Genomic DNA, 17,770 nt, shown 5'->3' with positions numbered 1-17,770 from the left:
TCACCTGATTCAGAGGATTCTTGTTGACTGTCATTGGCTGTTTTGACAACAGACTTGTCATCAAACAGCTCATAGACTCACAGAAAACAGCTGCATAAACGGAGAATTCCTACCATACATGCAGGTATTTGCAGCTGAAAGGCATTGCCATCTTTTAATTCAATTTGAATATTCAAAATAACGCACCTGATGCTAGCCAGGTTGTAGGCAAAAGCAGACAAATTGCTGATATTGCAGTGGTGCCTCACTTATAGGTCTATATTTTAAATCTGGGACCCTACCGGAATATCTTTGCCCTGATTTACTGAAAAACTCCTTCTTTAACTCACACTGACAGGCTCTGTCTGAAACAGTTCATTCTCTTTAAGGTTCCCCCCTCAGGAGACTTCCACCAGCTTCGTAGGCCTTCCAACTAACTATAGTAGCAGGATTTCACTACTTTTTCTCGACCTTTACTCAAAATGTAAACTTCACAAAAACATCCGTACATGTTCATGCTGAAAGGTAGAAAGAAACGGCACAAAAGAAGCGTTAAGGGCAGGTTGAAGCCCTGGCTTTTGACTTGCAGGGAGCATTTCTACATACGTTAACCTCAAGTTTTGGAACTTTGACCATGTTTAGCACAGACATCCAACATCATAACAGTATAAAAATAACAGAAAAATCACAGAAAGTCCCCTTTAATGCTATTTTTCCCAAAGCCAGTGTTTGCCTTGTGCTTTTAGACGGTATAAATGTGTTATGTCTGAATGAAGCTGTAAGGAATATTTATGTAACAGACACCTGCGTCTTAATGTCAAAAGTCATCACTTTAACAGATCGATGAACCCTTTCTGAAAAGGGTTTTAGTGACTTGTTTATGCTCCTGGGATTCATGAAACTGTGAAAAAGTGAAGCAAAGTGTCTGCTTCTCCTCAACAACAAAACAAAACACGTTCGCAACAGTAATCATATCTAAACCTAGACATCAAATGTAGGCCTATCCTCTTAGCTTAGCCTCTCGCACTTCAAGAGCGCCACAAACAGTCACTCTGCACGACACTAAAACCCTTTCCCCCCTGATGCTCTTTAATGATAACATCCTCTGTGCTGATCCTGTCTTACCCTACTGTCGTTGCCCTTTCTGCAGCCTGTTCACCGGCTGGCCCTCGCCCTCTGGATGATCACGTCTTATCTATCAGAGGAGAGAGAGGAAGGCCTGGATATTGTCTGTCGGGGATTTACCTTCCATTAAATGTGCCTGTCTCAAATGGTTTGGCCTTTTACATACTACAAACACACACACATGGAAGTCCACAGCTGCTTCTCAGCTACTTGAGTGGTGTCGAGATTAAAGAGCAATTACAAGCTACTCCACCGATGATAGATTGGAATTGGAGTCAATGTGATGGTGACCCACTTTTGGAGAGAAATGGGAAGAGGAAACCAGGAGAGGAGAAGATGGGTGATGAGGAGACAGGAGATGAGAGGAAGCGAAGAGGAAAGGAGAGGGGAGTGGAGAAACGAGGAAAGAGGAACGAGGAACGAGGAGAAAAGAGGAGAGGAAACAAAGAGAGGAGAGAAGATTAAATATGGTGGGAAGGGAGGAGAACAAAGATAGTAGAGGAATGGAGAGAAGGGAAACAAGGAGAGAAAATGACGAGGGAATGAGAAGAAGGAGGTACAAGAGAGGAAAAAAGGAAAGGAGAACTTTTTAAACATGGATAAATGTATCTTAAAGCAACTTTTTTTTTTCTTTTAACTAATAACAGACACTACTTTAACAAGAGTAATCATCTTGTGTTTTGATCTCTGTCTTTTGTAATATTTGAAATCATACAACTAATGATGTCAGGTGTTCACATACTTGATTTGACAGTAAAAAGAAAAGTACTTGATTACACCAACATATGTGTATTTCATATCTGAGGGTGGAATAATAACTGTAGTCCTTTTAGACAAACTTCTTCTAACAAGAACCTGACATCTGACACAAAACACACACAGAGCTCTTTTGAATCTATGTTAAACTTGCTAAACTGCTCTCATCAGTCATTAAAGGAAAAGCTGGCGATTTTCTACATTTTTCTTATTGTCAACAAACCAACAATGAATTGATCTTACTAACAAGTATTGTGTGTGTGTGTGTGTGTGTGTGCATCCAAAGCCTGATATATCTTATTCCTCTGTATCGTAGACTTCTGTTGTTGTCCAAAAAATATGATGTAAATACTACATCTTCCTTCACCCTGACGAGTTTGTTTAGAAACAGCTTCAAAGACTAATAACAGCACATTCTCAGTCTCCGGAGAGTAGTTTTGTGTGCAGCAGACGTCACTGCACACCACATATCATAATCTCTTGACTTTGTACTACATTGTACATTATTAATGATTTTAGTATAAAGTCAAGAGGTTGTGATATGTGGTACAACAAGTTAGTGAAGCACTATAAACGTGCCCGTGCGTGGTCGTCTGCCTTACAAAGAACTACTCTCCGGAGACTGAAAACGTGATCGCTGTTATTTGTCTTTGGAGCTGTTTCTAAACAAACTAACGTGACTATAATTTTAATAATGAAGGAACATGTCACCCAGTGCATCGATGTGGCTCATTGATGTGTTTTTAATTAATTCACCAGCCATATCCTTTAAGTAAACAAGACAGTCACTTCCATACAATTTTGTCTTACGAAGCACAATCTCTCCACCGGCTGTCTGCAAAATATATAGGATTGACTTTATGGCGCTTCTCATCGTTTCCACTTCACGACCTCGCTCCAGACGACATCAGTGACCTCCTCATAGTTTATGTTACTAACAGATCACCGCGTTCTGCTGACTCTCTCAACATTAATGATGGTCCAGGATGGTGATGTATTAAATTAATTCGCCGCCAGACTCTGGAACGGTCTCCCTGTAAGAGTTGAGGATGTGAGCCTCACAACTCATCTTTTCAAAACTGCATGTAGTGAGAAACTTTTACTGTGTTACTAAGCTCACCCACAGAATTAACTGTCATTTTATTTACTATTCATTTTATTCATTCATAAATCTCTTTTTATTACTCTTTTTTAATCCTTTGTTTTTAATCTTCATATTACTTGCATCTGTCTTCTATATAGTTTTTCTCTTATTTTGTGAAGCACATTGTATTTGCATATATTTGTTGAGAAACATGTTATATGAATAAATTAAATTAAATCAGGTTGCCAAACAATCCGACACTTTCTCAGAGGGCTGATTAGTTTTAATAGGTTCTTTCTCTAATCTTGCTTTCTAAACTTGCTGTACAGTTTGCTCTGCATGTATAAAACTTTTCAGAGAGTAAACATGAGTTGATTACTTCTGTTATTAAATCCATGTTCGTCACCGGGATTATGAGCACTTCACTTATTGTCACATAGTGTCACAAATCAACTTTAATCTGTGCATGTCACCACAGTAAATGTAGACACACATATACACACACACACACACGCACAAAATATTAATGATAAGCTTTCACAGCCTATGGCCACAATCATTTTATCCCCTCGATGAGCAATAAAGCTCAGCCCGTGCTGGTGAATGTCGTCGGACTACCGCTAATGGCTTTATGGTTGTTCTAATAGCTAAACATAGAAGCGGTGTGACCTTGAATGTGGATTATGCAGGTCAATCCACCCCACCTTTTTAGCTCACAAGCATCAACAGTCTATCCGCTATATGAACCTATAGATCTAAGTGACTTCCCATTAGCTCACCATTAGCTCCAGTCAGGTGCTCAAAGTGGAGAGAATGTGCATGATTATTATGTACAATATGAAATTTCAGCAGCCAACTCATAGAGGAATTTCGTAGCAGAAGCAAATCATCCAAGCTGAAGTTAGATGGCATTCACAAAACAAAAGTTTGTCACTCCTCAACGAAATTTAAATTTTTCACCTTTTTTTCAACTGTATAGCTCCAAATATAGAATCATCTGCATTTATTAAATCAGAATAAATGCATGAAGAGAGAGATTCTGCATCGTCCAACCCTGGATAAACATAGACTACTGTATCTGGGGCAAACAAAGCTTTAGCTCCAATCACATAGACAGCCAGTAAGCCAGTGTACTGGATTTTCAAAACATTCAAGCATCAGATTCTGTGAAATGACAGAACTTTGACTTGATACGGCAAAGTATGGTTGAGTTTGAGTGGATTAATCATAGAAAATAAAACTTTTTTTACTGGATCTTCAGGCAAGTCGTGAAACAAATATTTCTATAAATGGATAAACAAACTGTATATTTGCTACCCTCATCAGTTATTATACTGTACAGTAGATTGTGTCCTTCTCTCTTTCTCTCTCACGCATCAGAGACCAAAATCATTAAATCTGCCCTACACAGATCATAAAACGGTCTCCTTAGGATACTGAAAATTTTATCTCATTAACTTCATTTTCTTGCCAAATGAATCACTTCCATTTTCTCAGAAGAGTTGTTTTTTTTAAAGGGTCTAACAGGATGAAGGGAGGGAGGAAAGAGGGGAGGAAAAAAATCTCAGCTCTCATTCTCCGTTTGACCGGACTGTACGGCAGCCAAGCGTGGTCGGGCTGCGTCGTGGCAAAGACTCCTGGGTAAAAAGGTTTTTGATGTGAAGGCTCATTACCTCCTCTATTTCTCTCTGATTGGCTAAAAGATACTGAAGGCCTTCTGGGTAATTCTGAAAACACAGGTTGGGCTCCAGGAGCTGAAGTCACACTTGTATTCATTTATCCTGCAAAAAAAAAAGGAGAAAATGATTAGTTTAGTGGATTAAATGAAAGTTTTAAACAGAAGTGTCTCTCTGAGGAGCATTTCATTGTGCTGGTATATCTGTGTAAGTGCTTTAATAAGATATTTAGTTCAAAAGAGAGTAAAATATCTTTTACTTCAAAGGAACTGACATTGCTCTAGGACACTGTCCTTCCAAGAAAAAACAACACAATAGGTTGTAATGTCAGTCGCCTAGAAATGACATATAATTACATTTGAGTGACAGATGCCATCTAGCCGCCGTAGTTATTATGACCCGGAGTAGTTGAGATGACATGTGTATATATGTGTGTGTATATATGTGTGTGTCGACAGATTTCCTCATTTGAAGGAGGAGGGGGTGGATGGAGGCATCAACCCCAACCCCCCTAAACCTAAACCATGTGGTTTATGTGCCTTAACCTAACCAGACCTTAACCGCAGCGTTGTCAACATAATTATTTTTTAATAGTGATGTTTAATGGTTTTCAGAAGCACAGAAAAACAATGTTGTCCTGCCAATTACTGCTGATAGAGGCGCCAGATTAGAGAAAAAAAACTCCTAATGTGTCGTTCTGGAGTGCACATGGTCAAACCACGTATTTGGTCGTTTAATTTGGAGGATTTATTGGGCCCTACAGTAGTACATTGGCAGCCTACTATTCAGACTCAGTGGCCCGTATTTCACCACTCCATTAGTCACTCTGACATTACCTTTTTTTCCAGCCATTTTTCTTGGGAGGAATGTCTGATCTTGTTCAAACCTATCACTGGCATCCAGCCACTTATGTCAGTGTCAGTGGAGTTTCCATTAGCCGAAATTTAGTTTGCAGGTTGCAGAGATAGCAGTCGATACGGAGTGTTGATACATGTTGTTTTATAAAGCAGTCTGGTCGCCAGAATAAAACGTTCACATTGTACGTTTCTGAAAACCACAGAAATGTTGAATATCTACGTTTCAACATGTGAAATATGTAGCATATTAACATTTCTACAAAACGCATCATCTCAACATTTCTAAAGTGACGTAGTTCACATGTGATCTATATGAGTTGATCTTTCCTATATAGGAGGAGGAGGAGGAGGAGGAGGAGGAGGGACAGGTGGATGGTTAGTAAGTTTCAGTTTAATGTTCACTTCCTGTTTCAACCGTCAAAAGTGGGTGTTTTTAGCGAGATGTCAGGACATTTGCAGACGTTTTTCTGGAGAGAAAACTGGCTTTTTTTTAGTGAGACATCTGCCGTTTTTATTATTTTTTATTTTTATTTTAACCCAAACCATGATCTTTCCCTGACCCTAACCAAGTGGTTTATGTGCCTAAACCTAACCAGACCTTAACCACAGCGTTGTCACACCATAAAACATCATTATTCAACAGGTAGAAATGTTAATATGCTACGTTTGTAGAAACGTTGATGTGATACGTAATTCACGTGTTGAAACGTATATATTCAACGTTTCTGTCGTTCGCAGAAACGTTCAATGCCAACATTTTCTTCTGGCGACTGGGTTGTTATAAAGACACATTTTGCTGGTTATAAGCAATAATGTAAGCTGATATTACAAAACATGTCGGTTCAAGTTCTGAAAAATTCAGAATTTGGCTTAAAGACCTGCGATGAAAACAATGCCAAACAGAAGTCGACTGTGATTGCAGTGGCAGCTCCCAGGTGTAACTGCATGCAGTCGTATGAATGTGAAGTAGGATGATGATGATGAGAGAGATCGTGCTTTGCAAACTGAAGTGTCACTGAAGTCCAACCTAATATCTGAGCTGTGCCCATTCTTCCATGAAGCCGGATGCAGGTCAAAGCGATGAGCTCAATCTCTCCGCAGCCTCAGACGCTCTGATCACAAGAGCCGAGCCTTTCTCATCTCACTTCCAAACAATCTCTCAGAGCGTCTGCCTTAAGGCTGAGGCATGTTGACACTACACAAGCCAGGTGTAATGGTATTGACTTCCACCTCCAATCCGCTGCCACTTTCGCAATAGACACATCAATAATATCCGCTGCACTGGACCGGTGCAGCACGGACTGTGAACTCAGCAGATTGTTAATAAAGGTCAGACGGCTGCACCAGGAGGGACGAAGCCGGTCTCCTCTAAGATGTCTTCATTGCTGCAGGAAGAGACAATACTGAAGGTCTTAGGTTGTAATATTAAAAGTAGTAGTCACCAGTAGTGGTAGTAATAATATTATCTTTAGTAGTTATGGTAGTAGCAGTAGCAGCAGTAGGGGTGTGCCCGAATACAAATACATTATTTGGCAAAGCACAAATAGTGGGTTTTATACAAATGTTTGTTTTATACAAATATTTTAAAAATTATTTGTTTTTGGGAAGAAAAAAACATGTCAATCATCAGGGGTAAGTCCCAAGAGACTCTCCATAACCTGTTGTTCGCCTTCTCCTTTCCACAAAGTTAGGTTGTAAAAAAATAGGCAATAAATGAAACGTGCAAAGCAAGAATCACCTTTTGAAATTCTACTTCATGTTACATGGTGTGCTGTCTCTGTGTTATGGGTGTATAAATAGGTAGAGGTCTGTCTGCAATGAGTTGATGAGCAAAGTTTTAGCTCAGTAATCAGCACAGTCGTCTATGATCTGGGAGACTCCAGATCGAGACCTGGTGTGGGGACCTCCTTCGTAAGGTAGTTTATTCATGAACACTTATTGTAATTTTCTAAAATTAAAAGCACAATAAATACAAAAACAGGATTTTTAAGCCTGTTTCCACTTTTGTTCGAATACAAATAATTTTTTTGCCTCAACAAACACAGATACAAATACAAATACTGGGATCTCTGCACATCCCTAAGAAGCAGTAGTAGTAGTAGTAGTAGTAGTAGTAGCAGTACTGGTAGTACAGCAGTAGTAGTAATTATAGTTGCATAACTTCTTCATTTAATGGCAGTAATATACAGTATATTCCCAAATGTCATCATCATCATTAAGCAGGTGTGTTGAGTCACCTTTTAAAAGGCTGCTCAGTGTCATTAATCTGGTTTGAGTGGAAAGTTTACTGTTTCCTGATGGTCAAAGTGTTTTATAGAGACACCAGCAAAACTTTAAAGCTTAAAGGACCATGCTGTTGTTTTTTTAAAAGCTTTACCTTACACCATGCTCTAGTTTCTTTTCTCCATGTGATTTTCTTGCATCCAGCGATATGAGGCAGCAATTTGAAGTATGTCTGTATGTGATCTGAATCCGTAGTGCGGTCTGTAACGTCCTGCATATTTGCAAGAATCATCCAAAATTGAAATGATCAAACAGAGAGGCTGATTCCTTCACAATTTCTTATAGAACTGATGACTTTATTTGACCTTTTATTCAGTTAAAGTTTCGAAATACAGAGCACAGAGTTACTTTTTTTATCCAACATGCATAATAAGACCTTTCATAATGCAACCCTGAATTCAGACTGTTCTGCTGGTGTAATAACTGGTCATTATTCTATCTGTGATAAGGTCTACAATTCTCTCTCTCACTTTCAGACTCTCTCTGATGAACGGCGGGGATTTATGAGCACACCTCCACAGCTTTGACATTTCATATTAGGAAGTGACATGACGAGGAATGAAAGGTTCGCCCAGTCCGACCACTGCCCGACACCGACACATGACCAGAACATAAATGAGGGTATTAAAGACTGGACAGAGATACAGAGCAGCAATTTGGGCAGAAATTAGTAAAAAAAAGTGTCATTTAGGAGGAAATGATACATGAATATTAGTCGAATATGCATAATGCGATGAATTTTTATACTTTCTTTACCCGATGACCTGAATGACTTCCTTAACCCCTTCATGCATAGTGGTCACTACAGTGGACAGCTATTCAAAAGCCGTTTTCTTATATATGCATGGGGTTTTAATGGTATAGTTGCACACCAGCCAACACAGTGGACTCTGGTGTGTCATCCCGTACACTGCCAGCCTTTGTAAGTGCAACACAAATTTTTCAAAACCAAGATGGCCGCCTGCCGGCCGGAAATACTCTACAGCTCAGGAATATCTTGCCGATCCTTCTATAGTAACAGACCCTAGCAGGTAAATAAAATTTTGTAAAATCAAGTAACAACTAAGGAGTAATACAATTGTTAAAGATTCCAAGTATTGATTTTATGTTGGGAGAAAATGACAATTAATCATCTGTCCACTAAGTTGGACAAACTCCTTGAAAAATGCGTGTTTAAAAAAAGTTCAAATATTTTTTTTTCATGCCTAAAGAGGAATAAAAACACTAAAACACTGACATTATCATAATTCATGCACGAAAGGGTTAAAGGCACAGCAGCAGTTGTTGAGGGACGAGATTCATTCAAAATATATACATTTTTTATGGATTATTTATTGTAAATTATCCTAATCTATGAGGGCCACTGCAAAACAGCATGTGGGATTTTGAGACTGTCGTTCCAAGAAAAGCAACTATATATAAAAGTAACTATATCCTATAAATGCAAAAAGCAGGACAAAAGTAGACAACTCGACACAGGTGAGACACATGAAATAATCAAACACAGGAAGCAAAGTGACCAGACACAACGAGGAAATATTTCAAAATAAAACAGGGACTAAAGTAAACAAACAGGTGACACAAAAAACACAGGAGGAACACACAAACCAAAACCAGGAAACAAATGCAACACAAATGAAAAACTCCCTCAAAAGGTCCAACTAAAAACAGAAAAAATCTGAAGACATCAGAAGGATAACAAAAACCAAGGAAGTCAAAAGAACAAAAACGCAAAGAGTCCAAAAAACAGAAAAAGTCTCGGTAGGACATGACAGCTGTAGATGTTCCAGCTGCAACTTTTTTGCTAGACGAATCTGTGATTTTTGTTTGTTTGTTTGTTTGTTTGTTTGTTTTCCATCACAGTCTTTGTCACTATGCAACTAAAAGTGGACCCATTAAAATAAACGAGAGGCTGTAGATGATTCACTGCTAACATTTATCTAAACATGGCATAAACTCTTGAAACAAACTCAAGTGTGGCGAGTGACTCTTCAAACTATTTATTTATTCCGCTACATATACAGTTTGTACACTGCCTGAATTTAATCTAGCAACCGTCTGATCATAACCTTTCTTTTCCTACTTTTGCTAAACTTATTTTGAACTGCTTTGGACTGATATTAAACAGTAAGATCATGAACATTTAACACATATCTCTGAGCTTTTTTATGCAGTGAATTGAATATACTGCCGCATTAAAATGCTGCTCAGGGGCTTCATAATCTCAGTCTAAAGGTTATTTTTCACAACGCAAACAAGCATTGCATAGTAAAATAGTAATTAATTTCATTCTTTCTGCAGGGTGATACATTTGAGCTTGTTTTGTAATTATCAGCACTGGAAGTTGGGAGAGGAAAAAGTCTGACTCCTAAGGCAGATCATGTCTCAGGTTGACTTCCTCTGAACTGCTCCAAAAGTGTGTGTCAGAAAGTAAAAACGTGCCTCCAAAGTGAAATGTTAATTTTCCAGCTAACACCTCAGTTCGTCATCACTTCACTCACTAATGGTGCTAATGATGGCAGCACCTCCAGTAATATATCTGTATTAGTGTCTGTCATCTCTCGTCTCATCAGCTGACAGCAAAACTGTTACGACTGAAAATCACCTGAAGCTCTTTCATACCTCACGTGACCTTTGCAAGTCGAGGTATCAAGTGTTCTCCTGCTGTAGTTTGCTTATTTGCTTTTTCACATTGTCCTGCTACAGCATTAGGTTTGGTTTCTGTGAGGTTAGACTGATTTTTTTTTTTTTTGGAGGAGGAGCAGGTGGATCCAGCACCTGAACTGGGACACAGTAGAAGATTCTTTAAAGATCCCCACCAGACATGTTTAAGGACATTTAAAAATCCTGTTCATCCACAAAAAATGTTCAGGTACCTTGTTAAAAATAAATTTATACAGGTCTATATTTTTAATCTGGGGCTCTACTGGAATATCTTTGCATGATTTACTACAAACTCCTTATTTATCTTCTACTGGTCCTTTATGCACCCCCTCAGTTAAGCCTCTGTCTGAAACAGGCCGTTTTAGCTCCTGTCTCTTTAAGACCCGCCTCCTGATGAGCCACTCTCTTCTGATTGGTTAGCCCTGGGACGATGCGTCCTGATCAACTTCTTGCTGAGACGCTACGTAAACAAACAGTAATAGGATTTCACTTCTTTCACTTGTTCTTTACTCAAAATGTCAACTTCTCAAATACATCCGTACACGATCGAGCTGAAATCCAATCTGAAATATGAGAGTTGACAAAACAAACAACACATGGAAAAACTTTAATAACAAAAGCTGGTGTCAGTTCGTCAGCGAGATAGAAAAAAAAACATTGCAAATGAAGCATTCAGAATAGTTTAAAGGCTGGGTTTTGACTTGCAGGGAGCATTTCTTGGACTATGTTTGACAAAGATATCCAACATCATAACAGTATATAAATGATAGAAAGTCATAAAAAGCATAAAATGGCATCTAGTCCTCCTAACTCATTCCTCATTCCTTCAAATCCAGAATCTCTGAATATGCAAATATGTTTCATTTCAAAAGTTGAACTGCAGGATACAAGATGACTCCTACTTCCCTGAAAAGTCACTTCTCGTGTGTGTGAGGTCAGAGGACAGATGAGCAAGTCAGCCACAGAAAACCAGCAAAAAAAGAAACAGTATTTTGTTTCTGCAGTGGCTTCCTAACCTTTTAAACACATTGTTCATTGTGATCAGATTACAACAATTTCAGCAAGAGAAAGGTGGTAGATAACTATGTTTAACTCTAAACAAGCTGTCAACATAGACAAAGAGAACAGCACTCACATGAAGACGTTCGCCATTGTTGTTGTCGTGTTTCTTCTTCTTCCTTCTTCTGATTAGTTCAAGGTAACGATGACTACTGCCACCATCTGTTTCATCACCATTATGACAGCATTTCTACAAAGCTCAGTTTTCCCCGAACACACTACAGCACTGAACCGGAGGAGAAAACAAACAACAAAAAACATTTGTGCAAAGATTATTGGCCAACCTGTAGCACACTCCTCTCAAGCAGCTCACAACAAGAGCAGCTCAGACTTGCTAACAGCATCTCTTCTGACTGTCTGACATGTTTTAAATGGAGAATACCAACTTTTGTCCTCTAATAGGTGATTTAGAGTCTCCCAACGTAAACACAACAGTCTGAAGAACTCTTTTATACATAAATCCTGTTGATAAACTACAGGACGCTACTACTAACGCCACTGATTGAGAAATGAATCCAGTGGATATGATGTGATGTAAGATTGTCATGACTGTTTGATGTGTTTTGTACATCTAAGAAAAGTGTCATATGCGTAACTATATGTTTAATATGTGTGTAAACCTCTTAAATGAAATTGCCCAAGGACACAAAATGACTTTCAGTGTAAGCTATCAATAAAGTCGTATCGTAAAAGCTCCATTTTTGGGGGAGAAAAATGTTATTTTAGTCCGGATGTTGAGCCAAAATGGAGAGAAAAAGATGCGTTTACAGATGTAGCCAACTTAGTGTGGACACTGAGCACAGAGACGACTGTGAAAACAGACTTCTAGAGTCAAAGTCTGCACAGTGAAGCTTAAACATCCAACTGAAGCAACAAGAAAAACGCATTTTTGACTGAACCAGAACATTACCTGTCCAGTGTGTATCCTGTCTCTCGCTACAATGCATGCTGGGATAGGATGGATTGTTTTTGTTTGAGAGTTTACAGTGGAAACTGGTGTGGAAAAGTGGCTTTTTCAAATCAATCCACATCAGTGTGGACATGGCCACCTTTTGTTTTTCAGTGTATCTAATAACGAACTGTGGTCATAAGAGGGTCTTTGAAGGAATGTGCCACCATCAGCAGGCCTGTTACATCTGACAGGGTTTATTAAGTCAAGGTGATGAGCTGCAAATCTAACAGCAGGGGTTGTGATGGCAGCCACTACTCCTGTCAAAACTGATTAAGGTATCAGGACTCATGTCTGGGGAAGGTTAAGGTTGGGTTGTGGGAGGGACGACAGTCAACAGTCTGAGGACAACAATATCCCAGACTCCAGTAATGTCTCAATAATGGGATGTGAATGCTCAGATGGGGCTGGCGTGAGAGGATGGAGGGGAAAGGGGTCAGGAGGATGGGATGAAGAGAGGGGGGGAAATGAGAAACAAAGAGTGATGGGCAATCACGGAGATGACTCCTCGACAGATGGACCTCCACCTGGGTGTCTCTCCAGGGAAATGGCTTCTGATGTGATGTCAAAAACTGAGGAAAGGGCAGGAGGCCAGGAGATCCCCTCTACTACTTCCACTGGCATGTTGTGGCAAATTCTGATATTTCAGGAGATACATTTTTAAAGGTTTTCTTTATTTTATAGTGTTCTGTGGTTCCTGTATTGTTTTAGTAGTGTGGTTTGGTGCTCTGTGATGTTTGTAGGATGTGTATTGTGGTAGTTTTTTTTTTATTTTGGTTGTTTTTTCTGCTATTTTGAGACTCAGTTTGATGGCAAAAACAACAACATACAGCTGAAACACAGCATATAATAAAAGTTCAAAGATATAAGCTTATTTAATGGTCAGATCAGCGTTTTGGAGGCAATATATCTATCATGAAGGATAATCTGTCAGAACCAAGACCAACTTCAACACTTAACTCACCACTTAGTGAGAAATTTCAGCGTGTTTCCACACAACTTATTTACCATTTTGTGGAAAAATCAATAAATCCATTCTATTCAATGTAACTTATCTTCAATCATGTTGCACACAGCACTGACAGAAGATAAAGTGACATGCACTGACCGAGAGAGATTACAGACGACAGGACATTAGATTCTAATTAGATTTAATGTATATTTTATATAATTCATTGTAGGGCTGCAGCTGACAATTAATCTGCTGATTAATCGTTTTGTCTGTAAAATATCAGAAATAGTCCAAAGTTTGTCCGTACTACAGTCCAAAACCCAAAGATATTCAGTTTTTTATTGTGTATGACAAAGAAAAGCATCACGTCTTCACATCTGAGAAGCTGGAACTGGAGAATCTTTAGCATTTTGCTTAAAAAATGAGTAAAATGATTATACGATTATTCAGGGGAGCTCAGGTCTCTTTTAGGGGAGCCAAGCCTCAGCGCTGGAGGTTACTTTGTGGTTGTCCTTATCACTCTCCTTTGGTTGGTTGGTTTGGTGGTTTGTGTTGCATCTGGAGTTTTGTTGGTGGATCAGCTGGCAGTTTCAGATGATGATTTAGGTGATATTTTTTAAATTTAATATTCTTCTTGTGCCCTAAAAAATGTGTCTGTGGCAGAAAACACTAAACACAACCAGAATGAAGTAACATACAGTAAACTTTCCTGTATGTCAGCAACTCTAGAACAACTCATTTCAACTGTTCATGCTTCACTGGCTTCTGAGTGTATGTCGAGTAAATCTGTGATGTTTAAATTACACTGGCATTAAAATAAAAAGCTGAATCAGTTTTTGTAATCGTTGCTCTCACTGCATCTTTCATTACTACAGTTTACAGACAGAAAATACAATGTAAAGCATAAACATGCACAGGGAACTGATGGATATGGACAGATATGACTGTAGGTTGATCCTTTCATCACAGAAGATGTTAATGGGGCTTCAACTAAAAATTATTTTCATTATTGATTAATCTGCAGATTATTTTCTTGATTAACTGATTATTTGCGTGGTCTGTAAAATGTCAGCAAACTCTGAAAAATGTCCATAACAGGTTCTCAGAGGCCATGCTTACTTTTCAAAATGTCTTGTTTTCTCCCACCAACAGTCCAAAACCCAAAGATAGTTGGTTTATTATCATAAAGGAGTGTTAAAACCACAAAATACTCATGTTTGGGAAGCTGGAACCAGTCAATTTGTTGCCATTTCAAAAGTTTTGATGATCAAAATTGTTGCCAGTTTCGTTTCGGTCGATTAATCGACTTAATCGTCACAGCTCTAGATGTTAATAATTAGTCTGTGTTGTAAGGAATATAAGGAAGAGAAACAGACTGCATCAGCGATATTTCATCACTGGTTCTTTCTGTCCATGTTTCCTCTCATCGCTGACTCAATGATTTCATGAAAACTCTCCTCCAGTCTGAGCAGCAGCGTGTCCTGAAAATATTCTTCCATGACAAAAAGGAGCTTAGCTGTGTTGAGAGGCTGCACTGCATGTTTTTCCTCTAGTTTTACATGGCAGCTGGCTCGCAGCAAAATAATCCCCAACGTGTAGTAGTTTTAGTGACAGACAGGAGAACAGAGCTCCTTTTTTAAAAACCTCTTAACTAAAGTTGAAATGACGTTCTTTGTATCCCTTCTCAGGTGATCTGAAAACAAAGTGTGAAAGTGTGTGACACTACAAATTTGTTGTTTTGCTTTTCAGCTCGTCCAGATGTGCAGCATCAGGAATTGTTCCGCCACATGTCGGGGGGAAAATAAGCTTGAATTAATCTGCTGTCTGGAGGAAGGAGTTAAGCCATGAAATCCACAATCTGCACCGTGTTACGTAACGGTCTGCTCAGTGGATGGAGGTCAGTTTTACTTTTTTTTTAATAATACATTTCCCTATTGTTTACATATTCCATATCACGCTACCATGAATATGAAACACGCAGGTGTGACAGCGGTTCTCAGTCTAGAAGGTCGAGGCCTCCCGTGGGATCCAAAGATAAATGTGAGGAGTCACCAGAGAGGTGAAGATGTCAGAAAGGAAAACAATACTACTGTTACATAAAATTATGGGTAAGGCTTTATTTAACAGGTCAGTCATTGAAGTCTCCTGAAAAGAACTACAGTACTGTGGAGTAGGAATAGTTTTTATTTATCGATTAACTTCATGCAGCAGCAGTTCTTCTCGGTTCACCTGCAGAGTTTTTCAGGTACCGGGCAGGTCGGTTGTTCTACATCTTGGAGAAGTTGCCACACTTCTTCTGTGGATGTTGGTGTCTCAGCTGCTTCTGTCTCTTCATGTTAATCCCAGACTGACTCCATTATGTTGAGATCAGGGCTCTGTGGGGTCCAAACCATCTGTTGCAGGACTCCTTGTTGCTGAAGATAGTTCATTATGTCTCTGGATGGATGTTTGGGATCATTGTCATGCTGCAGAATAACTGTGGGACCAATCAGACGCCTCTCTGATGGTGTTGCATTATGGATAAGAATCTAAACATCTAAAGTGCCTAAAACTTTTGCACAGTACTGTATATGTTGAAGTTTATATTCTATTACAAATTTCCAATAAGAATTGAATAATGAATATTTGGGTTTAAATGGAGTGAACAAATTAAAATAATTGTCCCAGAACTTTTTTATAATTAGTACCAAATTACATAGTTTCACAGATGTAAATTCTTAGGAAATTACTATAAAATGATGGAACAGTTAAACGATGCATTACCTACAATTTTACACCCAAAAGAAAACAATAAGTCCATGTCTCACACAAGCCAACCACTGCTGTAACATATTCACAGACATGTAAAAATGTATAATTTTGCCTTTATATTCAAGCAATTAATGTAAGGTTTTGGTTTGAAATGATGTATCCATCTAACGTTTCATTTTTCATCAATGAAAAGTCTAATTAAACCAGATCTAATTGTAGAATTGCATTGTTTGAAAGTCGAGGATGGAAACATGCTGCTTTTTGAACGACTTATCTGTGAATATTTCAGGTATTTATAGAAGATATTTTAGACTGAAACACTTTCATTTCACTCATTTACTCCGATGATGCTGAAAATTGCACCTTTTTGAGACGCCCTAATGAAAGGTTTCCTGTGTAAGCGGTTATTTGACTTGCCTGTCTTATGATTTGCTCAGAAACACCTCAGCATGGGGCTGCCGGTAGCTCTAAGTTGCTAGGCTACATTTGCATGCGGTGAATGCCCTCTCACTCATTAAATATGTCTGACACAGTAAAAAAGGGGGCTTTTATGTCAGCCACTCGCTTTAACTATCACTTCTCTTCTGTGTTGTCTTGATTGGCTTGCGTGATTGTAATGTGACTAACCGGAGACAAGATAAAAGCTGTAATGAAAAGCCTGCAAGGACAAATGATCTCCTTGGTACAAAACTGTGTAAAATACAAGGCATTCAAGGCTGAAGCTGGAGTCTGACAGACTGTATGAAGGGAGAATTTACTTCAGGTTAAAGGTTTAGGCAACGACTGGGTTTATCGGTTTGAAAAGCTAATTCATCCCGCGTGCCTTGCATTTGCTAAAGCTGCACTAACTACTACTTTATATTAAAAAGGAATCTCTTGAGTTGCTCGTAGTGACAAACCCACAGATAATTATAATCCGACTGTGCAGTTCCCCTCAGCTCTGCAGAGCCTTTCAGTCTCTTTGAGCTCATTATTTTAATTTTCAGACTTGCAAACTTTGCTCTTATCAATCTCGTTTAAAGTCACAGCAGCAACAGTTTTCAGTGAAGAAGCTTTGCTTTGCTGGTGTTTGGCAAGTAGCTTTCTGTCAGCTTATCAGAGAAAGTTAGCAATTAGCCAGTGAAGAGAGTGGAACTTCAAGCAGCTAAAGAGCCAAATATTCCTCTCAGGAGTTGGTGGAGAACAAACCAGAGCAAAAAGGAGAGTAAATACAAGGGATGTGCAGAAAGCCCAGTATTTGTATTTGTATCTGTATTTGTTGAGGCAGCAAAATTATTTGTATTTGTATTCGAATAAAAGTGGAAAGAGGCTTAAAAATCCTTTTTTTGTTTTTATTACGCTTTTAATTTTAGAAAATTAAACTGTTACAATAAGTGTTCATAAATAAACTACCATATGAAGGAGGTCCCCACACCCGGTCTTGAACTGGAGTCTCCCAGATCATAGACGACGCTGCACTGATTACTGAACTAAAACTTTACTCATCGCCTCAATGCAGGCAGATCTCTAACTAACAAATATTTTTTTAAATATTTGTATGAAACAAATATTCATAAAAAAAAAACCCATTATTTGTGCTTTGCCGAATAATGTATCTGTATTCGGGCACACCCCAAGTAAATACTGGACATGCGT

The sequence above is a fragment of the Thunnus thynnus genome, chromosome 2 (genome assembly GCF_963924715.1).
Source record: "Thunnus thynnus chromosome 2, fThuThy2.1, whole genome shotgun sequence".
Classification (NCBI taxonomy): domain Eukaryota; kingdom Metazoa; phylum Chordata; class Actinopteri; order Scombriformes; family Scombridae; genus Thunnus; species Thunnus thynnus.
This window is presented reverse-complemented; position numbering follows the sequence as displayed.